The 25,421-nt window shown below is 47.7% G+C and overlaps 1 protein-coding gene across 3 annotated transcripts in view; it reads right to left on the bottom strand.

Moving 5' to 3' along the window:
* The window catches only part of LOC144485238 (NACHT, LRR and PYD domains-containing protein 3-like), a 66,171-nt gene extending 56,309 nt beyond the window's left edge, over positions 1 to 9,862 (bottom strand). Inside the window, exons 1-2 of one of the 3 annotated variants that reach the window (XM_078203453.1) lie at positions 9,755 to 9,862; positions 6,876 to 7,041 (exon numbers count right to left, since the gene is read on the bottom strand). The gene's annotated coding sequence lies outside the window, so the exon portion shown is untranslated. Of the gene's footprint in view, positions 1 to 6,875; positions 7,042 to 9,215; positions 9,308 to 9,754 lie in introns of those variants that run through there. The other 2 variants (XM_078203454.1, XM_078203451.1) reach the window with 2 other exon arrangements.
* Between the last annotated feature and the right edge of the window lie 15,559 nt (positions 9,863 to 25,421).

The raw sequence follows: 25,421 nt of genomic DNA, 5'->3' as shown, positions 1-25,421 counted from the left end.
TATCCTTTCTATAATAGGGTGACCAGAACTGTACACAGTATTGCAAGTGTGGCCTTACCAATGTCTTGTACAACTTCAACAAGACGTCCCAACTCCTGTATTCAATGTTCTGACCAATGAAACCAGGCATGGGGAATGCATTCTTCACCACTCTGTCCACCTGTGACTCCACTTTCAAGGAGCCATGAACCTGTACCCGAGATCTCTTTGTTCTGTAACTCTCCCCAACACCCTACCATTAACTGAGTAAGTCCTGCCCTGAATCAATCTACCTAAATGCATCACCTCGCATTTGTCCAAATTAAACTCCATCTGCCATTCGTCAGCCCACTGGCCCAATTGATCAAGATCCCATTGCAATCCGAGATAACCTTCTTCACTGTCCACTGTGCCACCAATCTTGGTGTCATCTGCAAACTTACCAACCATGCCTCCTATATTCTCATCCAAACCATTAATATAAATGACAAATAACTGTGGACCCAGCACTGATCCCAGAGGACACCGCTGGTCACAGGCCTCCAGTTTGAAAAACAACCCTGGACAACCATCCACTGGCTTCTGTCATCAAGCCAATTTTGTGTCCATTTAACTACCTCACCCTGGGTCCCATGATGTAGGTTGTGCAACAACCTGCCATGTGGTACCTTGTCAAAAGCCTCATTGATTCACTGCACAATCCATCACTGCACCCTCATTCTCCATTGGTGCATTCTGCTGTCCATCAGCTGAACACAGCCAATAGGAAGCCGCTCCAGCAGAATGATTGACAGCCAGTGTGGGTGGAGTCGGGCAGATTGTGATGAAGCAGCGACTCGCTGTGGATTCGCTGCCATTGGGGACAATCCCAGCCAGCAAGAGGCAGCAAGGGCGGCACCTTCCGTCCCCAAGCGCAGCATTCGCACCATCCCACTTTCTCTTCCATTTGGACAGCACCACAAACAGCTTCTTCTTGTTCTTCCATTGGCAGCACCCCCGGGTGCTCCCGTTCCAGCACCTTTCCTCTTAATGATGGGGGAATGAGGCTCTCATAGCCCAGAATAAACATCCAGCAACACCGACAACTCCCAGCTTCCACACACTTATCACCGTAACTCCGGGTGCTTTCTACTCATCCTCCCTCTCTGGACAAGTTGCACTCCCTGCCTCATAACCGGATCATTCCGGGTGACTTTCTGCACCTGGTTAGCGGAACTTTATCTACTTGTCTGAAATATATTATCAAAGTACACCTGCAAACCGAGATACGGAGACCTCATAATTGATCCGAGCCCTCATAATTGACAAGGGACACATCAAATCGAGGGGAGGCGGGAGAGCAAATTGCTCAGGGAGGGAGCAAACAGAGTGAGCAAATTGTTCAGGGAAGGAGGAGAGAGGAAGAGAGAGAGCAAGTGGTTCAAGGTCGAGGGAGAGGAAGAGAGAGAGAGAGAGGGAGGGCGCAACTGGTTCAGGGAAGGAGGAGGGAGATATAGAGGGAGAGAGAGGAAGAGATAGAATGAGAATTCAGGGAAGTGGAGAGACATATACTCAGGATGGTGCGGCACGGTAGCACAGTGGTTACCACTGCTGCTTCACAGCTCCAGGGACCTGGGTTCGATTCCCGGCTTGGGGCACTGTCTGTGTGGAGTTTGCACATTCTCTTCGTGTCTGCGTGGGTTTCCTCCGGGTGCTCCGGTTTCCTCCCACAGTCCAAAGATGTGCGGGTTAGGTTGATTGGACATGCTAAAATTGACCCTTAGTGTCCTGAGATGCGTAGGTTAGAGGGATTAGCGGGTAAATGTGTAGGGATATGGGAGTCGGGCCTGGGTGGGATTGTGGTCGGCGCAGACTTGATGGGCCGAATGGCCTGTTTCTGCACTGTAGGGTTTCTATGATTGATGATCTGTTTTCAGACTGGAATCACCCAGATATACTCAGTATTGATGCTGTTTATTCAGACTAGAATCACCCAGATATACTCAGTGTTGATGGTCTGTATTCAGACTAGAATCTCCCAGATATTCTCAGTGTTATAATGCTGTTTATTCAGACTAGAATCTCCCAGATATTCTCAGTGTTATAATGCTGTTTATTCAGACTAGAATCTCCCAGATATTCTCAGTGTTATAATGCTGTTTATTCAGACTAGAATCTCCCAGATATTCTCAGTGTTATAATGCTGTTTATTCAGACTAGAATCTCCCAGATATTCTCAGTGTTGATGGTCTGTATTCAGACTAGAATCTCCCAGATATTCTCAGTGTTGATGGTCTGTATTCAGACTAGAATCTCCCAGATATTCTCAGTATTGATGCTGTTTATTCAGACTAGAATCTCCCAGATATTCTCAGTATTGATGCTGTTTATTCAGACTAGAATCTCCCAGATATTCTCAGTATTGATGCTGTTTATTCAGACTAGAATCTCCCAGATATTCTCAGTGTTATAATGCTGTTTATTCAGACTAGAATCTCCCAGATATTCTCAGTATTTGATAGTCTGTATTCAGACCATCAATACTGAGTATATACTGGAATCACCCAGATTTTCAGTGCTGAGGCTGTTTCTTTTCAAACACTTTCTCACCGTTATTCAGTCACCATTTCCTCTCGCGCACGCTCAGACGGCATGCTGATGCATGCGTGTTGAGTGGTCCCGCGCCCTGTTTCCAGTTTGATTCAGCATAGGCGCATTGCCGGTCATGACTGTCCCTGCGCAGGCGAGAAGCCCAAGGGAGGAATTACGCTGCCCCCCTCCTCGTGTAGCCAGATGTCAATCAACTGTCCCTCGCCAATAGAGAGCTCAGCCTCATTGTGGTCACTGATTGATAGAAAGAAACCCAGTAAGTTTGATGTATTACTGTCGCATGTATGAGCACACAGTGAAAAGTATTGTTTCTTGCACAAGGTACAGACAAAGCATACCATTCATAGAGAAGGAAACGAGAGAGTTCAGAATGTCATGTGACAGTGATAGCTATTTTAGAGAAAGGGGAGGAGATGGAATAGTAGAGGGACAGACAGAGAGAGAGAGAGCAAATGGTTCAACAACAGAGAGCAACTGGTTCAGGGAGGTGAGGGAGAACAAAATGGTTCAGGGAGGGAGGAGAGAGAGAGAGAGCAAATGCTTCAGGTAGGGAGGAGAAAGAGCAAATGAAAATTCATCCAAGATGGTGCGACAGACTCCTTGCGAGCTGTGCACAGCCTACACTCTCACTCTATGGTTCTAAAACTCTATTCGAACTCTTTTAAACTCTCCAGACTTTTGAATGAACCTACATTGTATCGAGTTGATTTTTCTCTGCACCCTAACTCTGACTATAACACCCAACTCTCTACTTTCCTTCTCTGTGTATGGTATGCTTTGTCAGTATAGCACGCAAGAAATAATACTTCTCACTGTATACTAATACATGTGACAATAATCAATCAAATGGCTCAGGGAGGGAGGAGAGGGGGCAAATCGGGTGGCACAGTGGTTAGCACTACTGCCTCACTGCGCCAGGGACCCGGGTTCGATTCCTGGCTTGGGTGACTGTCCGTGAGGGGTCCACACTTTCTCCCATGTCTGTGTGGGTTTACTCGGGATGCTCCAGTTTCCTACCCTGGTCCGAAAGACATGATGGTCCAGTGCATTGGCCATGCTAAATTCTCCCTCAGTGAAGCCGCACAGGCACTGGAGTGTGGCAACTCAGGGATTCTCACAGTAACTTCATTGCAGTGTTAATGTAAGCCTACTTGTGACACTAATAAATCAACTTTAAACAGACGTGGGCCATTCAGAAGTGTTCTGGAATTTAACATGATCACAGCATTACGATCCCACTTGATATTAACACCTGATAAGTCACGTCCAAAGATGGAACACGGCTTCACATATTTGAATAACATTTTGGCGAATGGGCAAGAGCTGGAGGCCAAGGTCTCCGCTCGCCTGAATAGCTGGACAGGACTGCTCTGAGTGCGAGTTCTCATCATAAACCAGCTGATTGCCTCCATGCTGTGGTACCGGCTGGTCACTTCCACCCCTCCCCACCTTTGTCATAAACATCCAGAGAACACTCGTAGAGTTCTTCTGGGAGAAAAGACCGCACTGGGTCACTGCTGTGGTTCGGAGTCTCCTGCTGAGGGAGGGCGATCAGGCACTGGTGACCTTCCACCTTCAGACCCTGCAGGGATACCTCCTCGTTGAATCCCCTCCTCAATGGTGTGCCCTGGCGATGTACGTCTTCCGCCAGGTGTGAAATTACTCTCCCTCCTTCTGAAAGTCTGGGTCATGGTCACCTCGAGGTACATCTCTCCCCTGTCTGGAGTAGCAGCTGTCGTTCGGAAGTCGCTGCTGTGGAATCTGCTCCTCCACCAACACCATTTCAGTTGGCTGGCAGAGAGGAAGGCTGTGACTGCTGTGTGACAGGGTCAGGGACGTGCTGGTGGTGGAGTGGACTGGATGACACCCCACGAGCTTGCTGAGTATGTGGTGGAGGACTTTCAGCTCATGGCCAATGGAATCTATGACCTGAGAACAGTCGTGCTCGGACACGACGTCACACGTGGTCTTGAGGAGGTACAACTGCGTGATGGGATCCCGTCTAAACGTACCTGCTCGGGCGGAACTTCACATTGACCCGAAACCCAGACCTCACTTCCTGGATCTGGCACCCCATAGTTTGAGCTGCCTTGCAGTAATACCCTCCATGCCTTTTGCCTCAGCACAAAGGGTTTCCTGTCTGGGCTGCTGCTGCACACCTTCCACTACTGTATCCTCACCCATCACCCGCACACGCCTTGGTTCGCCTTGCTGCTGTCTGGCGGTGGAGGTTCCCACTGGAGGTCCCCCTCTGAAGGGATCCTCTTCCAATACATTGGGGACCTGGGGTGGAAGCTGGTGCACGCAGCGATACCACGCAACCGTAAGTTGTACCGATTCACTGGCTCACAAGAAACCTGCCCTTCTTGGGATCTTGTGGAGTCCGTGGGCCACGTCTACATTCAGTGTCTTCGGCTGCACTCCCTTTTGGTTCCCGCAAATAACTTTCATTGATGTTCTGTTTGCACTTCAGTCCCACGCTCCTGATCTACGGGCACCTGGTACGGAGGGGTAGGGGTGAGGAAGGCAGAGGACCTCCCTGTGAACCTGCTCCTGGGCCTGGCTAGATTGGCCATAATTAGGCCCAGGCAGACGGCAACCAAAATGATCGTCCCACACGACTGTCTTCCCCTCTACTGCAGCTCCATACGTGGCAGGGTGTCCCTGGAGAGGGAGCATGCTTAGTCCACAAGCACCATTGAGGCCCGGCAGGGGCTGGCGTCCATTATCGATCCCTTTAATCACGTGCTGATTTGATATTTTAAGTTTCCTTTACACTTTGCTTTATTTTGCTGAGGGCAGTTCCTGACTTTTTTAAGGGGCCACTGCTTTTATTTTGTCCCTCAGTTTATCTGATTTATTTGGTTTGCCAATAGGATGAGTTCACCTGTGGGCTTGTTGGAAGGAAATTGGGAGCACAAGCAATTCACACCAATGGTTTCTGTCCCTGGCTGTTACTCAGGGCCACCCAACTGATTTTACACTTTGATCTTCAAGAACTAAGGGTCATCTCTCACGACACTACTAATGCCCTCTCTGATATACACAAATTGCCCCACCACTGGCTCCCTGTTTTTTATCGTTGCTGCTTCCTCACTTCGCATCTCAATTTCTATCTTCCCTGCGTCTGTATCAGTGTGTCTCTCTCCAGCTCACTGTTCTTCCTCCTCTCCCTGACCCCCGTCTGTCTCAGTGTCGGTTCGCCCTGGTCTCTCTCTCCTTTCTGATTAACATATCTCATCGCCTCTGTCTATCTCCAGAATCTGCCTCACACGGACTGATCCCCTCGCCTGGCCCCCCCACCCAGCTGCTTTCTCTCCACCGGTTGGTGTCCACACCTCTGTCTCTGGTACTGAGATCAGTCAGATCGTTACCCTGGCAACACAGGAAATCGCTCAGCAAAAATAACTGAAAACGGAAATAACAAAACCACCATCACACACCCTGTTGGAGAGCAATCAAAGTAAAGGAGACAAAATGGTTACCCGGCACACAAAATGGACTCTGGGAAAAGACATTAAGAGGCACTGACTTTGGGCACAGACATTACATAAAGAGTTAAAACCTTTAGTGTTTAAATTACTGCAGGAAACAGGTCAGACCTTGAGGCACCTTAAACTCGAGATAAAAGCAGACCCAGAACAATGAGTTTGATGACGAGATCAGCCACTGATGAGGGACATAAATGCATAAATGTATATAACAAGATCAGCCATTGATGGAAGACATAACTGCATATATGTATCTACTCTATGTATAACCATGTGTTAACTGTCGATGTCCGTACCTGTCTACTCAACTTGTAACGATGTGCTAACGGCTAATGTCCACACTGTCTATTATCTAACAATGTATAAAAGATGCTCAACTACCATTGTGTAGTTGAGAAGGTGAGTGCCTGTACTGTGGAGTGCCAGCGCTTCTCCCAAAGCTTTGTCTGAATAAAACTGTTTGTTGAACCTCCAAGTCTGACTCCGAAGTGGCGAATTTCCCATCACACACCCTCAGTTCAGTTCAGAGGAAGATTAACCCAGAACAGTCAACCAGTTCTGTTTAACAATGAAACTGCAATTCCAATATTGCGTGTTTTACGGACCAAAACGTGACGCTGTCGGGGGCTTGTGAAATTCAGGCGCGGTGTTTCACGAGACACAAACTGCTCCAACTCCATGGTACATCACACAGCCTTACACTGGATAATTGTGCTTGGTGCTCACACACTCCACATCTCACTCAGCATTTCCAACCTCACCTTATCATCTTTTTGTACTTGCTACAGGACCAGAGTAAATGGAACTTCCTCTTACCTTCCTCTCCAGAAAATATATGGAAGCTGTTTGAATGTGAAGGGTTCTCTCTGGCTGGCGCTCTCACAATACTGTGCTGGTTCACCTCTTATAGTTCTTCAGGCCACAATCCCTGCTGAATTGTAACTGTGGATATTCACAATTAATCCAGCGCTCCCCCGGAGATCTGATTATGCCAAGAGAGAGAAAGAGAGTCAAATAGAGCCAGTGTGAATCAAAATGACAATTTAGCCACATACCCGACATCAAAAGATGCTGAAGGGGAAGCAGGAGTGTTGGAAATGTTTCAATTACAGTATTACCATTCGACATATTAACGAAGTTCACAAACTATCTGATCTCATAGACTCCATCCTCCCCGGGTTACACACTGTCTGATCTCACTGACTCCATCCTCCCCGGGTTACACACTGTCTGATCTCACTGACTCCATCCTCCCCGGGTTACACACTGTCTGATCTCACTGACTCCATCCTCCCCGGGTTACACACTGTCTGATCTCACTGACTCCATCCTCCCCGGGTTACACACTGTCTGATCTCACTGACTCCATCCTCCCCGGGTTACACACTGTCTGATCTCACTGACTCCATCCTCCCCGGGTTACACACTGTCTGATCTCACTGACTCCATCCTCCCCGGGATTAAACTAGAAAGGGTGCAGAAAAGATTTACAAGGATGCTGCCGGGACTTGATGGATTGAGTTATAAGGAGAAGCTGAATAGACTGGGACTTTTTTCTCTGGAGCGTAGGAGGCTGAAGGGTGACCTTATAGAGGTCTATAAAATAATATGGGGAATAGACAAGGTAGATAGTCAATATCTTTTCCCAAGGGTAGGGGAGTCGAAAACTAGAGGGCAGAGGTTGAAGGTGAGAGGGGAGAGATACAAAAGTGTCCAGAGGGGCAATTTTTTCACAGAGGGTGGAGTGTGTCTGGAACAAGCTGCCAGAGGTCGTGGTGGAAGCGGGTACAATTTTATCTTTTAAAAAGCATTTAGATAGTTACATGGGAACAATGGGTGTAGAGGGACATGGGCCAAATGCGGGCAATTGGGATTAGCTTAGGAGTTTAAAACAAAAAGGACGGCATGGACAAGTTGGGCTGAAGGGCCTGTTTCCATGCTGTAAACCTCTATGACTATGGGAATAGATAAGATAGAAGCAGGGAAGTTGGTTCCACCGGTAGGTGAAACTAGAACTAGGGGGCATGGCCTGAAAATAAGGGGTGCAGATTTAGGACTGAGTTGAGGAGGAACTTCTTCACACAAAGCGTTGTGAATCTGTGGAATTCCCTGCCCGGTGAAGGAATTGAGGCTGCCTTATTGAATGATTTTAAGGCAAGGATAGATAAATTTGGAGGCCATTTGGTCCATCCAGTCTGCACCGCCCACAATCCCACCCAGACCCTATCTCCGTGTTTACCCTGCTAATCCCCCTGACACCGAGGAGCAATTTAGCATGGCCAACGCACCTATCCTGCTCATCTCTGGAGAGTCGGAGGAAATCCCCGCAGACACGGGGAGAATGTGCAGACTCCCCACAGACAGTGAGCCAAGGCCGGCAAAGTCAGCGAGGTGAAAGTTGTGCAGTAGAAGCCCAGACAGGGCAAAAGGGAGGGGAGGGGATTTCCATGAGACACAAACATTGTGGGTTCCAGTTCTCTCTGTCTATAGAGTTTGGGATTTGGGGCTGCTGTGGCAATACACGTGTTGCACTGTGAATGTGCACATATCCTCGTATTCAATCAACCTCTGTCAGTTTCCTTGCATTTGTTGATTTACAGCCGCACAAAGCAATTTAGTTTCATGTGCTGCAAATGCTCAGACAGGGCCCAGACTGAAATAATGGAGAGAGATCTGGTGCTGTGTTTACTCAGACAAGCGCTTGATTGCAGTAATTTAGATGCTGCAGCAGTGTTTACACAGACACGGCCCGGATTGTAATAACAGATCTTTCTGTGAAACATTGAATCATCCAATTGCTGCAGTGCAGGAGGAGGCCATTCGGTCCATCCAGTCTGTACCGCCCACAATCCCACCCAGACCCTCTCCCCGTGTTGACCCTGCTAATCCCCCCTGACACTGAGCAGCAACTGAGCCTGGCCAGTGCCCCCTGTGCTGCTGATGTTTGGAGAGTGTGAGGAAAGGGCCGCAGACACGGGGAGAATGTGCAGACTCCACACAGACAGTGAGCCAAGGCCGGGAATTGAAGCCGGCTCCCTGGCGCTGTGAGACCGCAGCACCAACCACTGAGCCACCGCGCCGCCCACAATGTAACTGACCGTCCCCCGCTCTGTTAATATGATACAAAGACGGGCTGTATTTACACAGGAAACCGACATTTTAATCCTCAAGCTGAATGTTGTTGGAGTTGAAACTTTTTCTGGGCCGTTAATTCCTCAAACCCGGAAATACCCGGACACGCAGTGAACAAACGGCAGTGCGCCTGCGCGCAGTCGGAAGCGGGCCGCACCCTCCCGGAGTGAAGTTCGCGCAGGCGCACTCGGGGCGGCGAGGGCTGGTTTCCGGCTCGCGGATTGGTCAGCTCCCGGTCACGTGCTGCGAGCGGGCAGTGACTTCAGACCCCCCCTCTCCAGCCGCGCGCAGAAACCGTTAACGGCCGCGCCACGTGACCGCGAGCCGCTCTCACTGAGTGGGCGGGACCTCACCGCACCCTCATTCCCCATTGGTGCGTTCTGCTGTCCGTCAAATGAACACAGCCAATAGGAAGCCGCTCCAGCAGAATGATTGACAGCCAGTGCGGGGCGCACTCGGGCAGCTTGTGATGAAGCAGCGACTCGCTGCCACTGGGGACAATCCCAGTCAGCGACAGTCGGCGCCGCTGAAGCGGAGACTTTTTCTCTTATTTAATTCCTTACCGTTATTCAAAGATTCGGTGTGAAGCCGCTGGGAAAGCCCCGCACACGCAGTGAGAAACGGCGCGGCGCCTGAACTCCGCACTCGAGGCGGCGGCGGCTGATTGTCCCGCTCGCCGATTGGCCAGATCCAGGTCACGTGCTGTGCGTCGGCAGTGACGTCAGAACGCCCCCTCCAGCCGCGCGCGGAAACCGTTTAACGGCCGCTTCCAGGCACGTCACTGAGGGGGCGGCACCTCATTGCGTCATCATTCAGATTTACATACAGCAGGGAAACAGGCCCTTCAGCCCAACTTGTCCAGGCTGCCCCTGTTTTTAAACCCCTAAACTCGTCCCAATTGCCCACATTTGGCCCATATCCCTCTAGACCCATCTAACTAAATGCTTTTTGAAAGACAAAATTGTCCCCACCTCTACTACTCCCTCTGGCAGCTCGTTCCAGACACTCACCACCCTCTGTGTGAAATAATTGCCCCTCTCACCTTCGACCTCTGCCCTCTAAGGTTTAGACTCCCCGACCTTTGGGAAAAGACATGAACTATCCAGCTGATCTGTGCCCCTCATTATTTGATAGACCTCGATAAGATCACCCCTCAGCCTCCTACGGTCCAAAGGAAACAAGTCCCAGTCTATCCAACTCCTCCTTAGAACTCAATCCATCAAGTCCCGGTCGCATCCTAATAAATCTTTTCTGTACCTTTCTAGTTTAATAATATCCTTTCTATAATAGGGTGACCAGAACTGTACACAGTATTCCAAGTGGGGCCTTACCAATGTCTTGTACAACTTCAACAAGACGTCCCAACTCCTGTATTCAATGTTCTGACCGATGAAACCAGGCATGGGGAATGCATTCTTCACTCTGTCCACCTGTGACTCCACTTTCAAGGAGCCATGAACCCGTACCCGAGATCTCTTTGTTCTGTAACTCTCCCCAACACCCTACCATTAACTGAGTAAGTCCTGCCCTGGATCAATCTACCAAAATGCATCACCTCGCATTTGTCCAAATTAAACTCCATCTGCCATTCGTCAGCCCACTGGCCCAATTGATCAAGATCCCGTTGCAATCCGAGATAACCTTCTTCACTGTCCACTGTGCCACCAATCTTGGTGTCATCTGCAAACTTACCAACCATGCCTCCTATATTCTCATCCAAACCATTAATATAAATGACAAATAACAGTGGACCCAGCACTGATCCCAGAGGACACCGCTGGTCACAGGCCTCCAGTTTGAAAAACAACCATCCACTGGCTTCTGTCATCAAGCCAATTTTGTATCCATTTAACTACCTCACCCTGGGTCCCATGATGGAGGTTGTGCAACAACCTGCCATGTGGTACCTTGTCAAAAGCCTCATTGATTCACTGCACAATCCATCACTGCACCCTCATTCTCCATTGGTGCATTCTGCTGTCCATCAGCTGAACACAGCCAATAGGAAGCCGCTCCAGCAGAATGATTGACAGCCAGTGTGGGTGGAGTCGGGCAGATTGTGATGAAGCAGCGACTCGCTGTGGATTCGCTGCCATTGAGGACAATCCCAGCCAGCAAGAGGCAGCAAGGGCGGCACCTTCCGTCCCCAAGCGCAGCATTCGCACCATCCCACTTTCTCTTCCATTTGGGCAGCACCACAAACAGCTTCTTGTTGTCTCTTCCATTGGCAGCACCCCCGGGTGCTCTTGGTGCTCCCGTTCCAGCACCTTTCCTCTTAATGATGGGGGAATGAGGCTCTCATAGCCCAGAATAAACATCCAGCAACACCGCCAACTCCCAGCTTCCACACACTTATCACCGTAACTCCGGGTGCTTTCTACTCATCCTCCCTCTCTGGACAAGTTGCACTCCCTGCCTCATAACCGGATCATTCCGGGTGACTTTCCGTAACTGGTTAGCGGTTACCGGAACTTTATCTTCTTGTGTGAAATGCATTATCTGCACATTCCAGCGGGAACATCTTTATCTCCAGGCAAAGGCAGCCTTGACAGAGCATCCGCATTGCCGTGTTTCTCACTGACAGCACCAACACCCACCTCTGCAATCAAACTGCTGCCATGGACGGTATCCCAGTGAATGGTCCAAGGATGGAAGATAAAATATAGGAATTATGAATGGGAGTCAGTAATTCTGCCCTTCGAGCTCAGTCACAACATCATCATGGCAGAGCTTTTAGTTTCTTGATGCAAAGACGATGCCTCAGCCTTCTTTTTCCACCCGAGCAAACTTTTCCTCAGCTTTCGTCAATGATCTAGAAGCGAATACTATGGATCTTCCTCTCCGTTTGACATAACGTTAGACAGGACAGCCTCAATCCCATTGGGCGAGGCTTCGCATGTAAGCTGCAGCGGTAACTTTTTCAAATTGAACTCGCATTTCCAATCTCTTCAAAGCCTGCTTTACCGCCAGGGAGGCCTCCTTTTTTTCACTTCCACGGCTCTCCTTTCACCAGCAACTGGAGCATCAGTTTCAATGCTGTCGCCAGATCCGGATTGAGCTTGTTGTCATAGTAATTGATTAGACCCAAAAACAACCTGAATTGGGACACATTGTCTGGTCTTGGGCCTTCATGATGACCTCCATTTTAGGTTTTGTGCATCCATTTCATGACCCAGGCATTCAATGGAGTCCTTGAAGAACTCATATTTCTCTCTTGATTTGCAGGTCGTGCTCCTGCAACCTCTAAGGTATTCTGCAAGTACTGGGAAAATAGTCGAATCCATGACCAAGATCTCATCCAGGTAAGTCTGGATTCCTGTCATTCCACTCAGGATTTGGTCCATGGCCCTCTAATCGAGATAAGGGCGCATGTAATCAAGATGGGGGCACTCCAAACCGAAATTGGGGGCACTTATAATTCACCTGGGCACTCCTCATTGACAGGTGCACTGCGAGCTGATATGCGGGCACTCAGAATTGATACTGTCACTGCTCTAAATCTAAATGGGAGCACACCTAATCGGGATAGAAGTCTCTCTTATTCGAGATACGGCGTGCTCCCAATCGAGACAGGGGGGCACTGCGAACGGTGGCGGGGGGGGGGGGGTGGGGGGGGGGGGACGACTGCCAACGGCGATGGGGCGGGGGGCACTGCTAACGGCGATGGAGGGGGGACTGCTAATTGAATTAATCGCTGCTCCAAATCTAAATCGGAGGCACCCCGAACTGATATAGAAGGCTCCATTATTCGAGATACGGGACACTCCTAATCGAGGGAGGGACAGACCTAATCGAGGTAGGCAGCATTCCTAATTGACCGGGGACACTCAGAAATGACGGGGGGCACTCCTCACTGAAATAGTCACTGGTCCAAATCTAAACAGGGGGGCATTCCTAATCGAGATAGAAGGCTCCCTTATTGCAGATCGGGACACTCCAAATCAAGATGGGACACTCCTAATCGTTAGAGGGTCACTCGCAATCGAGATAGGGGGCACTCCAAATTGAGATAGTTGGGACTTCAAATCGAGCTAGAGGGAACTACTAATTGACACGGGCAGTCCTGTGAACCTGGCACTGAACCAGCCAGGCCTGTGACACTGAATCCTAAAGGACAGAGTGAACCCAGCCAGGCCTGTGGGACTGTATCTCAAAGCACACAGTGAACCCAGCCAGGCCTGTGACACTGAATCCGAAAGGACAGAGTGAATCCAGCCAGGCCTGTGACACTGAATCCTAAAGGACAGAGTGAATCCAGCCAGGCCTGTGGGACTGTATCTCAAGCGACAGACAGAACCCAGCAATGCCTGTGACACTGAATCTCTAAGGATAGAGTGATCCCAGCCAGGCTTGTGACACTGAATCTGAAAGGACACAGTGAACACAGCCAGGCCTGTGAGACTGAATCTGAAAGGACAGAGTGAATCCAGCGAGGCCACTGTTCGACCACCCCGAAGCGTCCTATGCTCCAGGAGAAAATGTCCCAGTCTTTGCACCTCTGCTTATAACTCAAACCATCAAGACCCTGCAGTATCCCAGTAGTTCTTTTCTGCACACTTCCTAGTTTAATAATATCCTTGGTATAATAGGGTGACCAGAACAGTACACAGTATTCCAAGTGTGGCCTTACCAATGTCTTGTACAACTTCAACATGATGTCCCAAATCCCATTCAGCATTCTGACCAATGAAACCAAGCATGTGGAATGCCTTCTTCACTACTCTGTCCACCTGTGACTCCACTTTCAAGGAGCTATGAATCTGTACCCCTAGATCTCTGTTCTATAACTCTCACCAATGCCCTACCACTAACTAAGTAGTGCGCTGGTTCGATCTACCAAAGTGCATCATCTTGCGTTTATCTAAATTAAACTCCATCCACCATTCATCAGCCCACTCGATCAAATGATCAAGATCCCGTTGCAATCCGAGATAACCTTCTTCACTGTCCACTATGCCACAAATCCTGGTGTCATCTGCAAAATTACTAACCATGCCTCCTAAATTCTCATCTAAATTATTAATATAAATTACAAATAGCAGGGGACCCAGCACCGATCCCTGAGGCACCCAGCTGGTCACAGGCCTCCAGTTTGAAAAGAGAACAACCCTCCACAACCACCTTCTGTCTTCTGTCATCAACCAATTTTGTATCCATTTGGCCACCTCATCCTGGATCCCATGAGATTTAACCAAATCCAGTCTAGTTTTGCTTTTAAATGTTTACATTTTCAAACACTGAAACCTCTTGCCCTTGTTGGGAATATCAGTGCGGTTTGAGAAAAGCAAACACTGATCCCACACTCAACACCCCCCAACACAGGACTGAGCAGAGAGTGTGAAATGTGACTGGTGTGAGTGTGGATTATCTTTTAAAAGTGGGTAAGAAACACTCCTCCATTTTCAAATCTTTACCTTGTTTATGTAGCGTCTCGGACTCCCCTGACACTCACTATCCATCTGAATTAATCTCTATTCCTCACTGTCTAACTGTTACTCTCTGCATTGCTCCCTCTCTCTCTTCCTCTCCCTCTCTATCCCTCTCCCTCTCTATCCCTCTCATCCACTATGTTGTTTACCGTTAAGGAGTCTAATCACAGAGAATTCAAACACTCTTTCTGTTTCTGTCTTGGCAGAATTAGCAACATGAGTGCAAATTTCAAGATTGGATTCACACAATACAGACAGAACAGTATTTATATAATGGCTTCTGCAAATGCTGGTGAGCTCAGTACATGTGGTAGCTTAATGTTACAATAAGATAGAATCTGTATTCAGACAACTGTTACTCTCTGCATTGCTCTCTCTCATTCTCCCTACCTCTCTGTTACTCTGTATCTCTTCCTCTCTCTCTCTATCCCTCTCATCCACCATGTTGTTTATCATTAAGGGGACTAATCACGGAGAATTCAAACACTCTTTCTGTTTCTGTTTTGGCAGAATTAGCAATATTAGTGGATATTTCAAGACTGGATTCACACAATACAGACAGAACGCTGGTGAGCTCAGTACACGTGGTACCTGAATGTTACAATAAGATAGAATCTGTATTCAGACAACTGTCACCCCACAGGGTCCAAACTTCACCGTGTTAATTTGATTTGATTTGATTGATTTGTATTGGGATGCAGTGAAAAGTATTGTTTCTTGTGCGCTATACAGACAAAACATACCGTACATAGAGTACACAGGGGAGAAGGAGAGGAAAGGGTGCAGAATATAGTGTTGCAGTTACCGATAGTGTGTAGAGAAAGATCAGCTTAATATATGGTAGGTCCATTCAGAAGTTGACATTCTCCCCAAGCACTAAAGCTTCCCACAAAGCAAGGCTCACAAATTCAACACCAGTTTCCTTTGTCCCCTCTCCCATCATGCTGTGTTCGGAGTCTCTGATCGATGCTGAGGGCCTAGTATTTGAGGCTCTGAGCTGAACCCACAATCTGTCTGATTCTGAGGGAAGATTACTGCCCACTCATATATATACCCTTGAAATATATCTGTTGTGTACAGAGTCACTTCTTTTTTCCCTGTGTCTGCTACCCTTAAAGAACTACTGAATAATCTTTAAACATCTGTATTATCACAGAACAGGGCCAACATGGGGGAATCTAGTATCAGGGAGGGCACAGTTTAAAATTCATACAGCGCCCATTAAAGATGGAGATGAGGAGGAATAATTTGTTCTCTCAGGGGGTGGTTAGTGTTTAGAATTCAAAGTTAAAATTCATTTATTGGTCACAAGTCAGTCTTACATTAACACTGCAATGAAGTTACTGTGAAATTCCTCTAGTTGGCGCCTGTTCGGATCAATGCACCGAACCAGAATATGGGAGGAAACCGGAGCACCCGGAGGAAACCCATGCAGACACGAGGAGAACATGCAAACTCCACACAGACAGTGACCCAAGCTGGGAATCAAATCCAGGTCCTTGGCGCTGTGAAGCAGCAGTGCTAACCACTTTCCCCAGAGAGTGAGTTGAGCATTATGGGGAGACAGGCAGCAAAGTAGAGTTCAGGCCACAGTCAGATCAGCCATGATCTTATCAATGGGAGGAGCAGCCTCAAGGGGCAGAATGGCCTACTTCTGCTCCTATTTGTTGTGTTCTGTGTGGTACCTTCAAAGGCCATTGTACTCAGCATTGCAGGAACTCTGCCGAACACACACTATCTCAATCACTTCCTCTCCCTCTCTGTGACTCTCACTCCATTCCTTTCCTCCCCTCTCTCTGTTACTCTCTCTCTATCTCTATCCCTGTTTCTCTCTTGCCCACTCCAGCTGGATGGAGAGTGGGAAAGAGAGGCTGATATGAAGGGAGTTTTCATCTGTATCTAACTGCATTTTCTGAACTGTCCTGTCCTTGTTTGATGAAACAATGAAATGGGAGATTGTATTTGTTTGTGTGCGTGTCTGTGTGTGTGTGTCTGCGTGCGTATATTGGTGTATGTATCAGTATGTGTGTGTGTGTATCAGGGTGTGAGGTGGTCTGCATAGGTGTATTTGGGTGTGTGTATGTGTGTGTGTGTATTCTGCATGTATGTGTGCGTGTGTGTATATGTGCATGGGAGGGGTGTGTGCCTATGTGCGAGTGTGTGCGAGTGTGTGTGTCTGTGTTTGTGAGAGAAATTGAGTGTGTGAGTGTGTAAGTGTTTGCCTGCATGGGGGTTATGTGTGAAACATAGAAACGAGAAGCAGGAGGAGGCCATTCGGCCCTTCGAGCCTGCTCCACCATTCATTTTGGTCATAAGAACTCGAAGCAGGAGTAGTCCATCTGGCCCCTCGAGCCTGCTCTGCCATTCAATAAGATCAAGGCTGATCTTTTCGTGGACTCAGCTCCACTTACCCGACCGCTCACCATAACCCTTAATTCCTTTACTGTTCAAAAATGTATCTATCCTTGCCTTAAAACATTCAATGAGGTAGCCTCAACTGCTTCACTGGGCAGGGAATTCCACAGATTCACAACCCTTTGTGTGAAGAAGTTCCTCCTCAACTCAGTCCTAAATCTGCTCCCCCTTATTTTGAGGCTATGCCCCCTAGTTTTAGTTTTACTGCCAGTGGAAACAACTTCCCTGCTTCTATCTTATCTATTCCCTTCATAATCTTATATGTTTCTATAAGATCTCCCCTCATTCTTCTGAATTCCAATGAGTATAGCCCCAGTCTATTCAGTCTCTGCTCATAAGCCAACCCTCTCAACTCCGGAATCAACTTAGTGAATCTCCTCTGCACCCCCTCCAGTGCCAGTATATCCTTTCTCAAATAAGGAGACCAAAACTACACAGTACTCCAGGTGTGGCCTCACCAGCACCTGATACAGCTGCAACATCATCTCGCTGTTTTTAAACTCCATCCCTCTTGCAATGAAGGACAAAATTCCATTTACCTTCTTAAATACCTGCTGCACCTGCAAATCAACTCCTTGAGATTCCTGCACAAGAACATCCAGGTCCCTCTGCACAGCAGCATGCTGCAATTTTTTACTATTTAAATAATAGTCCATTTTGCTGTCATTCCAACCAAAATGGATGCTCTCATATTTACCAACACTGTACTCCATCTGCCAGACTCTCGTCCACTCACAAACTATCTATATCCCTTTGCAGACTTTCAGCGTCCTCTGCGCACTTTGCTCTGCCACCCATCTTAGTGTCATCTGCGAATTTTGGCACACTACACTTGGTCCCCAGCTCCAAATCATCAATGTAAATCGTAAACAATTGCAGTCCCAACACTGGTCCCTGCGGCATACTACGAGTCACTGATCGCCAACCAGAAAAACACCCATTTACCCCCACTCTTTGCTTTCTGTTAGTTAACCAATCCTCTATCCATGCTAATACATTACCCGTAACACTGTGCACCTTTATCTTGTGTAGCAGTCTTTGGTACGGCACCTTGCCAAATGCTTTTTGAAAATCCAGATACATCACATCCACAGGTTCCCCATTGTCCACTGCACATGTAATGTTCTCAAAGAATTCCACCAAATTAGTCAAACATGACCTTCCCTTCATGAATCCATGCTGCATCTTACCAATGGGACAATTTATATCCAGATGTCTCGCTATTTCTTCCTTGATGATAGCTTCAAGCATTTTCCCCACTACAGAAGTTAAGCTAATCGGCCTATAGTTACCCGCCTTTTGTCCACCTCCTTTTTTAAACAGTGGCGTCACATTTGCTGTTTTCCAATCTGCGGGAACCATGCCAGAGTCCAGCGAATTTTGGTAAATTATCACCAGTGCATTTCCCCCACCATCTCTTTTAGTTCCCTGGGATGCATTCCATCAGGGCCAGGAGACTTGTCTACCTTTAGCCTCATTAACTTGCCCAACACTACCTCTTTCATGATAATGATAGTTTCGAGGTTCTCACCTGCCATAGCCTTCCACTCATCAATTCTTGGCATGTTATTTGTGTCTTCCACTGTGAAGACTGACGCAAAATACCTGTTCAATGCCTCAGCCATTTTCTCATATCCAGTTATTACATCCCCCGTCTCATCCTCTAAAGGACTAATGTTTACTTTAGCCACTCTTTTTCATTTTATATATTTGTAGAAACTTTTGCTGTCTGTTTTTTTTATTCTGAGCGAGTTTACTCTCATAATCCATCTTATTTTTCTTTATAGCTTTTTTTGTGGCTTTCTGCTGACCTTTAAAGATTTCCCAATCCTCCAGGTTCCCACTAATCTTTGCCACTTTGTATGCATTTTCTTTCAATTTGATACCCTCCTTTATTTCCTTCGATATCCATGGCTGATTATGTCTTTTTCTACAGTCCTTCCTTATCACTGGTATATACTTTTGCTGAGCACCGTGAAAGATCGCTTTGAAAGTTCTCCACTGTTCCTCAATTTTCCCACCATAAAGTTTTTGCTCCCAGTTTCCCTGAGCCAACTCCTCCCTCATCCCTTTGCAGTCTCCTTTGTTTAAGCACAAGACATTGCTTTTGGATTTTACCTTCTCACGCTCTATCTGTATTTTAAATTCAACCATACTGTGATCGCTTCTTCCAAGAGGATCCCTAACTGTAAGATCACTAATTATTCCCGTCACATTACACAGGTCCAGATCTAGGATAGCTTGCTCCCTTGTAGGTTCCATTACATACTGTTCAAGGAAGGTATCGCAGATACCCTCTATGAACTCTTCCTCATGGCTAATCATCAAATTCAATATCCTGATCTCCCCTTCCCCTCCCTAATCCCGCGATCCCTTTAGCCCCAAAAGTTATATCTAATTTCTTCTTGAAATCACACGTGAACATGTGCAAGTTCCGGGCCATCTCCGTGTGTGCGTACATGCGTTTGTACGTGTGCATGATTGAAGTCAATGGTGAGATATGGTTAAAATTCCATATGTTTATTGTTATTCCCATACATTGGTAAATTCAAGAATCTCACACCAACCTTTGAAATCTTCAGACTATTTGGGTGGACAGGATAACCATGAGAGCACAAAGTGCCTCCAGCTGCTTGTGTGAGACTCACTGAGATGAACTAAGTTCCTGGGACAAGATGAAAAGACACCAGACAGTGAGTTTGATGCAACAGGTTAACAGAATTTATTCAGTCAATGATTGAACAAAGATGCTGAATAGGCAATTGATTGACAGCTCCTCACGTGACCTGCCGAGCTGACCTCAACGGGCTCGAGCCTGCGCAGTGTCTGAGCCACATTCCCTTAGCAACGGGCCGGGCCTGCGCAGTGTCTGAGCCACATTCCCTTAGCAACGGGCTGGGCCTGCGCAGTGATTGAGCCGCGTTCCCTTAGCAACGGGCCGGGCCTGCGCAGTGTCTGAGCCACATTCCCTTAGCAACGGGCCGGGCCTGCGCAGTGATTGAACCGCATTCCCTTAGCAACGGGCTGGGCCTGCGCAGTGATTGAGCCGCATTCTCTTAGCAATGGGCTGGGCCTGCGCAGTGTCTGAGCCACATTCCCTTAGCAACGGGCTGCGCCTGCGCAGTGATTGAACTGCATTCCCTTAGCAACGGGCTGGGCCTGCGCAGTGATTGAGCCGCATTCCCTTAGCAACGGGCCGGGCCTGCCCAGTGACTGAGCCGCGTTCCCTTAGCAACGGGCTGGGCCTGTGCAATGATTGAACTGCATTCCCTTAGCAACGGGCTGGGCCTGCGCAGTGTCTGAGCCACATTCCCTTAGCAACGGGCCGGGCCTGCGCAGTGATTGAACTGCATTCCCTTAGCAACGGGCCGGGCCTGCGCAGTGACTGAGCCGCGTTCCCTTAGCAACAGGCCGGGCCTGCGCAGTGACTGAGCCGCGTTCCCTTAGCAACAGGCCGGGCCTGCGCAGTGACTGAGCCAGGTTCCCTTAGCAACGGGCCGGGCCTGGGTGAGGAGGCTGTTTCCTTATTGTGAGTGTCCCCGCTCAGGGGAAAGATCAGCAACATTGGTGACCCAGTAACATGGAGAGAGTCTGTGTGAATCTGCACATTGTTAATGACCCTTCAATAAAAATAACACAAAGCTCACCGACATCAGACAAGGGATAAACTGTCTGAAAGGTGGGCTGTCCCATATTGAAGCGGCCGAATGGCCTCCCCCAGCTCCAGGAGCTGCACAAGCTCTGAGCTCCGGCAGCAGCAAGAGGAGGAGGCAGACATTCAGTCCCTGCAGCCTGAGCTGCCCGTTGATCAGGGAGACAAACTCCATCCGGCCGCCTGGGCTTCAGATCCACACCTTCTGGCAGCAGAAATATCCCCATCTCAGAGTGAAAATTGTTCACAGAATCCCCACAGTGCAGAAGGAGCACATTCAGCTCAGCAAGTCTGCACCGACCACAATCCCACCCAGGCCCTACCCCAATAACACCCACATATTTACCCTGTTAACCCCCTGACACTAGGGTCAACTGAGCACGGCCAATCCACCTAACCCGCACATCTTTGGACTGTTGGAGGAAACCAGAGCACCCGGAGGAAACCCATGGAGACACGGGGAGAATATTCAACAGCTAATATCTGCAGCTATGTGTGGGAGAGAGTTCCACACTTCCCCCACCCTTTGTGTGAGCAAGTGTTTCCTAAATTTATCTCCTGAATATCCTGGCTCTGATAATAAGATATTTGTCCCCTTGTCCTGAGCTCTCATAGAAACATAGAAAAACTACAGCACAAAACAGGCCCTTCAGCCCCACAAGTTGTGCCGAACATATCCCTACCTTTTAGGCCTACCTATAACCCTCCATCCTATTAAGTCCCATATACTCATCCAGGAGTCTCTTAAAAGACCCTATAGAGTTTGCCTCCACCACCACTGATGGCAGCCGATTCCACTCGCCCACCACCCTCTGTGTGAAAAACTTCCCCCTAACATTTCCCCTGTACCTACACCCCAGCACCTTAAACTTGTGTCCTCTCGTAGCAGCCATTTCCACCCTGGGAAAAAGCCTCTGAGAGTCCACACGATCTGTGCCTCTCAACGTCTTATATATCTCTATTAGGTCTCCTCTCATCCTACGTCTCTCCAAGGAGAAAAGACCGAGCTCCCTCAACCTATCCTCATAAGGCATGCCACTCAATCCAGGCAACATCCTTGTAAATCTCCTCTGCACCCTTTCAATCTTTTCCACATCCTTCCTGTAATGAGGCAACCAGAACTGAGCACAGTACTCCAAGTGGGGTCTGACGAGGGTCTTATATAGCTGCATCATTATCCCCGGACTCCTAAACTCAATCCCTCGATTGATAAAGGCCAGCACACCATACGCCTTCTTAACCATCTCCTCCACCTGCGGGGCCGATTTTAGAGTCCTATGGACCCAGACCCCAAGGTCTTTCTGATCCTCTACAGTACTAAGACTATTTCCCTTTATATTGTACTCCTTCATCCCATTTGACCTGCCAAAATGGACCACTACGCATTTATCTGGGTTGAAGCCCATCTGCCACTTCTCCGCCCAGTCTTGCATCCTATCTATGTCCCTTTGTAACTTCTGACATCCCTCCAGACTATCCACAACCCCACCAACCTTCGGCAAACTTACCAACTCATCCCTCCACTTCCTCATCCAGGTCATTTATGAAAGTGACAAACAGCAAGGTTCCTGGGGCACACCACTGGTGACCGACCTCCATTTAGAAAAAGACCCATCCATGCACACACTCTGCCTCCTTTGGTCAAGCCAGTTCTGGATCCACAGGGCAGCAGCCCTTTGGATCCCATGCCCTCTCACCTTTTCTAGAAGCCTTGCATGGGGGACCTTATCGAACGTCTTGCTAAAATCCATATAAACCACATCTACCGCCTTCCCTTCGTCAATGTGTTTCGTCACATTTTCGAAGAACTCCATCAGGCTCATAAGGCACGATCTGCCTTTGACAAAGCCATGCTGAGTATTCTTGAGCATACTAAACCTCTCTAAATGCTCATAAATCTTGTCCCTCAGCTTACCAACTACTGAGGTTAGACTCACCGGTCAGTAATTTCCTGGGCTATCCCTATTCCCCTTCTTGAAAATAGGAACCACATCCGCAATCCTCCAATCCTCCGGCACCTCTCCCGTCTCCATCGACGACGCAAAGATCGTCGCCAGAGGCTCTGCAATCTCTTCCCTCGCCTCCCACAGTAACCTGGGGTACATCCCATCCGGACCCGGCGACTCTCACACCAGTGAGTAAAATTTCTGTCAACTGATAATTCCATTCAAAACCCTAAAATCCTCAGTTAGAGCAGTTGGAGGGAGAACAGGAGGGGAGGTTATTTGCGGCCTCACTTTTTCAGATAGTTCTTTCCAGATCAGAACTTGCTGTTTAAAAGATAGCTCATCTCCCTTCTGGCTCCTTTACCAATTACAGAACGCCATAAATCTGTCCTTATCTGCTTCTGACCCTTTTGTCAGTGGAAACACTTCTCATTATCAAAGCCTCCTCATTTTGAACTCCCCTGTTCAGACGCTCTTTATTCTTTGCTCTCGGAGAATAGTGCCAGTTTCTCCATGGTCTACAAAACTGAAGTTTTTCTTCTCTGTCAATGGAATCGGGACATCACCGGCATTTGTTGCTGATCCCTAATTGTCGATAAGAAGGTGGCGATGAGCCACCTTCATGAACCTTTGCAGTCATTTGGTAAAGATCCTGATTCTTGGAGCTGTGCCAGAAATGCTGCTTTACATTCTTTCCAGAGACCTCAAATTGGGTGCAGTGCTGAAGCTGAGGCTGAACTGGTGAATGATAAACACAACCTTCTCTCGCCTTTTGAAGTTTATGGGGGTGATTTAATTTAAACACATCAGAAATAGTGTCAGTTGTAGACTGCATGGCCCCTTGCCCCTGCTCTGCATTGAATATAATCGTGGCTGCTCATCTGCCCCAACTCCACTTTCCCAGCTGCTCCTCATATCCCTTCACTCGATAAGAGATCAGAAATCTCAGTCCTGAATATTTTCAGTGCTGGATCATCCACCTTCTCTGGGGTAGAGAATTCCAAAGATTCACAACCCTCTGAGTGAAAACATTTCTCCTCACCCCAATTCTAAACAATCCACGGCTTATCCTGAGATCCTGCACTGCTGTTTTCAATTTCCGAACGAGTGGAAAACAATTACTTAGTGTCTACATTGCCCAGCCCTTTCAGATACTTGTATGTTTCAGCGCAATCACCGCTTATTCCTCTCAACTCAGTGTATAAGCCAAAATTATTCCGTTTGTCATCTGAAGAGAACTATCTCATCCTGCATTTCATATCCCTTTGAGGCCTCATTTCTCTTTAGCACTGTGTCTTCTTCCAGACCGAGAATTTTCAACCTCCTGTTCACATAGGTCTATGGTTTTTCCCCTCTGAGATCTCAGCATTCCTCCACGTTTGGCCTCCTGTGTATCTCCACTCCCTTTGACCTGCAGCTCTGAAATTCCTTCCCTGAACTCTTTGCTTTTATCTCTTTTACCTGGAGATGGTAATCACTTTTTCATCCAACTTCCCACAGAGAAAATACTCAGAACTGAAGTGGATGGCCTCACACTGCCTATTCATAGATTTCCAGTTTTTTTATGCTGTAGCTTTACCAACTCACTTAGTCCCTCTGTGTTCCTGATTTCTAGGAATTAAATACGGTCAAATTCTGATTCAATTACAGCAAGTAGGTCAGGAAACTTAAAGAATGAGCTAAAATACAAGTTCAGATGAAGGGTCATCTTGACTCAAAACTTTGGCTCGATTCTCTCTTTTCATTTGGAGGCCCACACTGTCTGTAATTTACACACAGTAAAACAACAACCTGAATTGTTGTCTTGTCCTGCCAAGTGGGTGCAGGAGAACCAGTGGACCTCACCCAACAGAGATGGAGAGTTGGAAGCAGTGTTAGAGTGCACACTGCTCTCACCTGTCTTACTCTTATCAATTTAACATCAAAATTGATATTTAACCTCGTGGATCCGATCTAGAATCCTCAGCATATTGGATCAGGTTATAAATCAGTAATTTCCAAATCTGTATATTTAAAATCACTCGATAGCAAATCTTTTGTTCAGAGATTTGGTTGAACCCAGAATAAAACTATCAGTAAGTTTAGGGGCCTGATTCTATAACTGGCACAGGATGGAACATTGAAAGTGTTTTTGCTAAACTATCGTTTCTAAAGTTTGTCCTTTGAACCCGATTATCTGATCATTCTCTGAATAAAAATGTTGCACCATCTGAAATAAACAATCCAAGATCAACTGATTAAAAGGGAGGTGCAAATCCTCCAGAAGTTTCACACTTCATTATTCAACCAACATTTAAATACAGTAACAGGATGAAATTATTCCGCCCCTTGAGCCTCTTCCTCTATTTAATTAAATGTTGCCTAATCTGCATCTTAACTCCATTTACCCTGAGTAGATGTCATCCTCGATAAGGACAGTTGACGATGACCTGCCATAGATTCACTTCACTTGTCATCCTGAGTTAGTGAAATTCTGAGCATCTTCTTGAATAACTCCATTGGGCCAGAATCTGGTGTCTCAGTTGCTGGTTTACAATAATAAATGTAACTGGAGTGTTAGTGCTCATTGCCCAACAGCTGCAGCCATTGTTGCTCAGAGAGCATTCAGTTTGTAATCCGGGGGGGATGGAGTCAGTGAGATCAGACAGTGTGTAATCCGGGGGGGATGGAGTCAGTGAGATCAGACAGTGTGTAACCCGGGGAGGATGGAGTCAGTGAGATCAGACAGTGTGTAACCCGGGGAGGATGGAGTCAGTGAGATCAGACAGTGTGTAACCCGGGGAGGATG

This window comes from Mustelus asterias, unplaced genomic scaffold, assembly GCF_964213995.1.
Source record: "Mustelus asterias unplaced genomic scaffold, sMusAst1.hap1.1 HAP1_SCAFFOLD_176, whole genome shotgun sequence".
Lineage (NCBI taxonomy): Eukaryota > Metazoa > Chordata > Chondrichthyes > Carcharhiniformes > Triakidae > Mustelus > Mustelus asterias.
The sequence above is the reverse complement of the archived record's forward strand: the minus strand, read 5'-3'. Positions and strand labels throughout refer to the sequence as shown.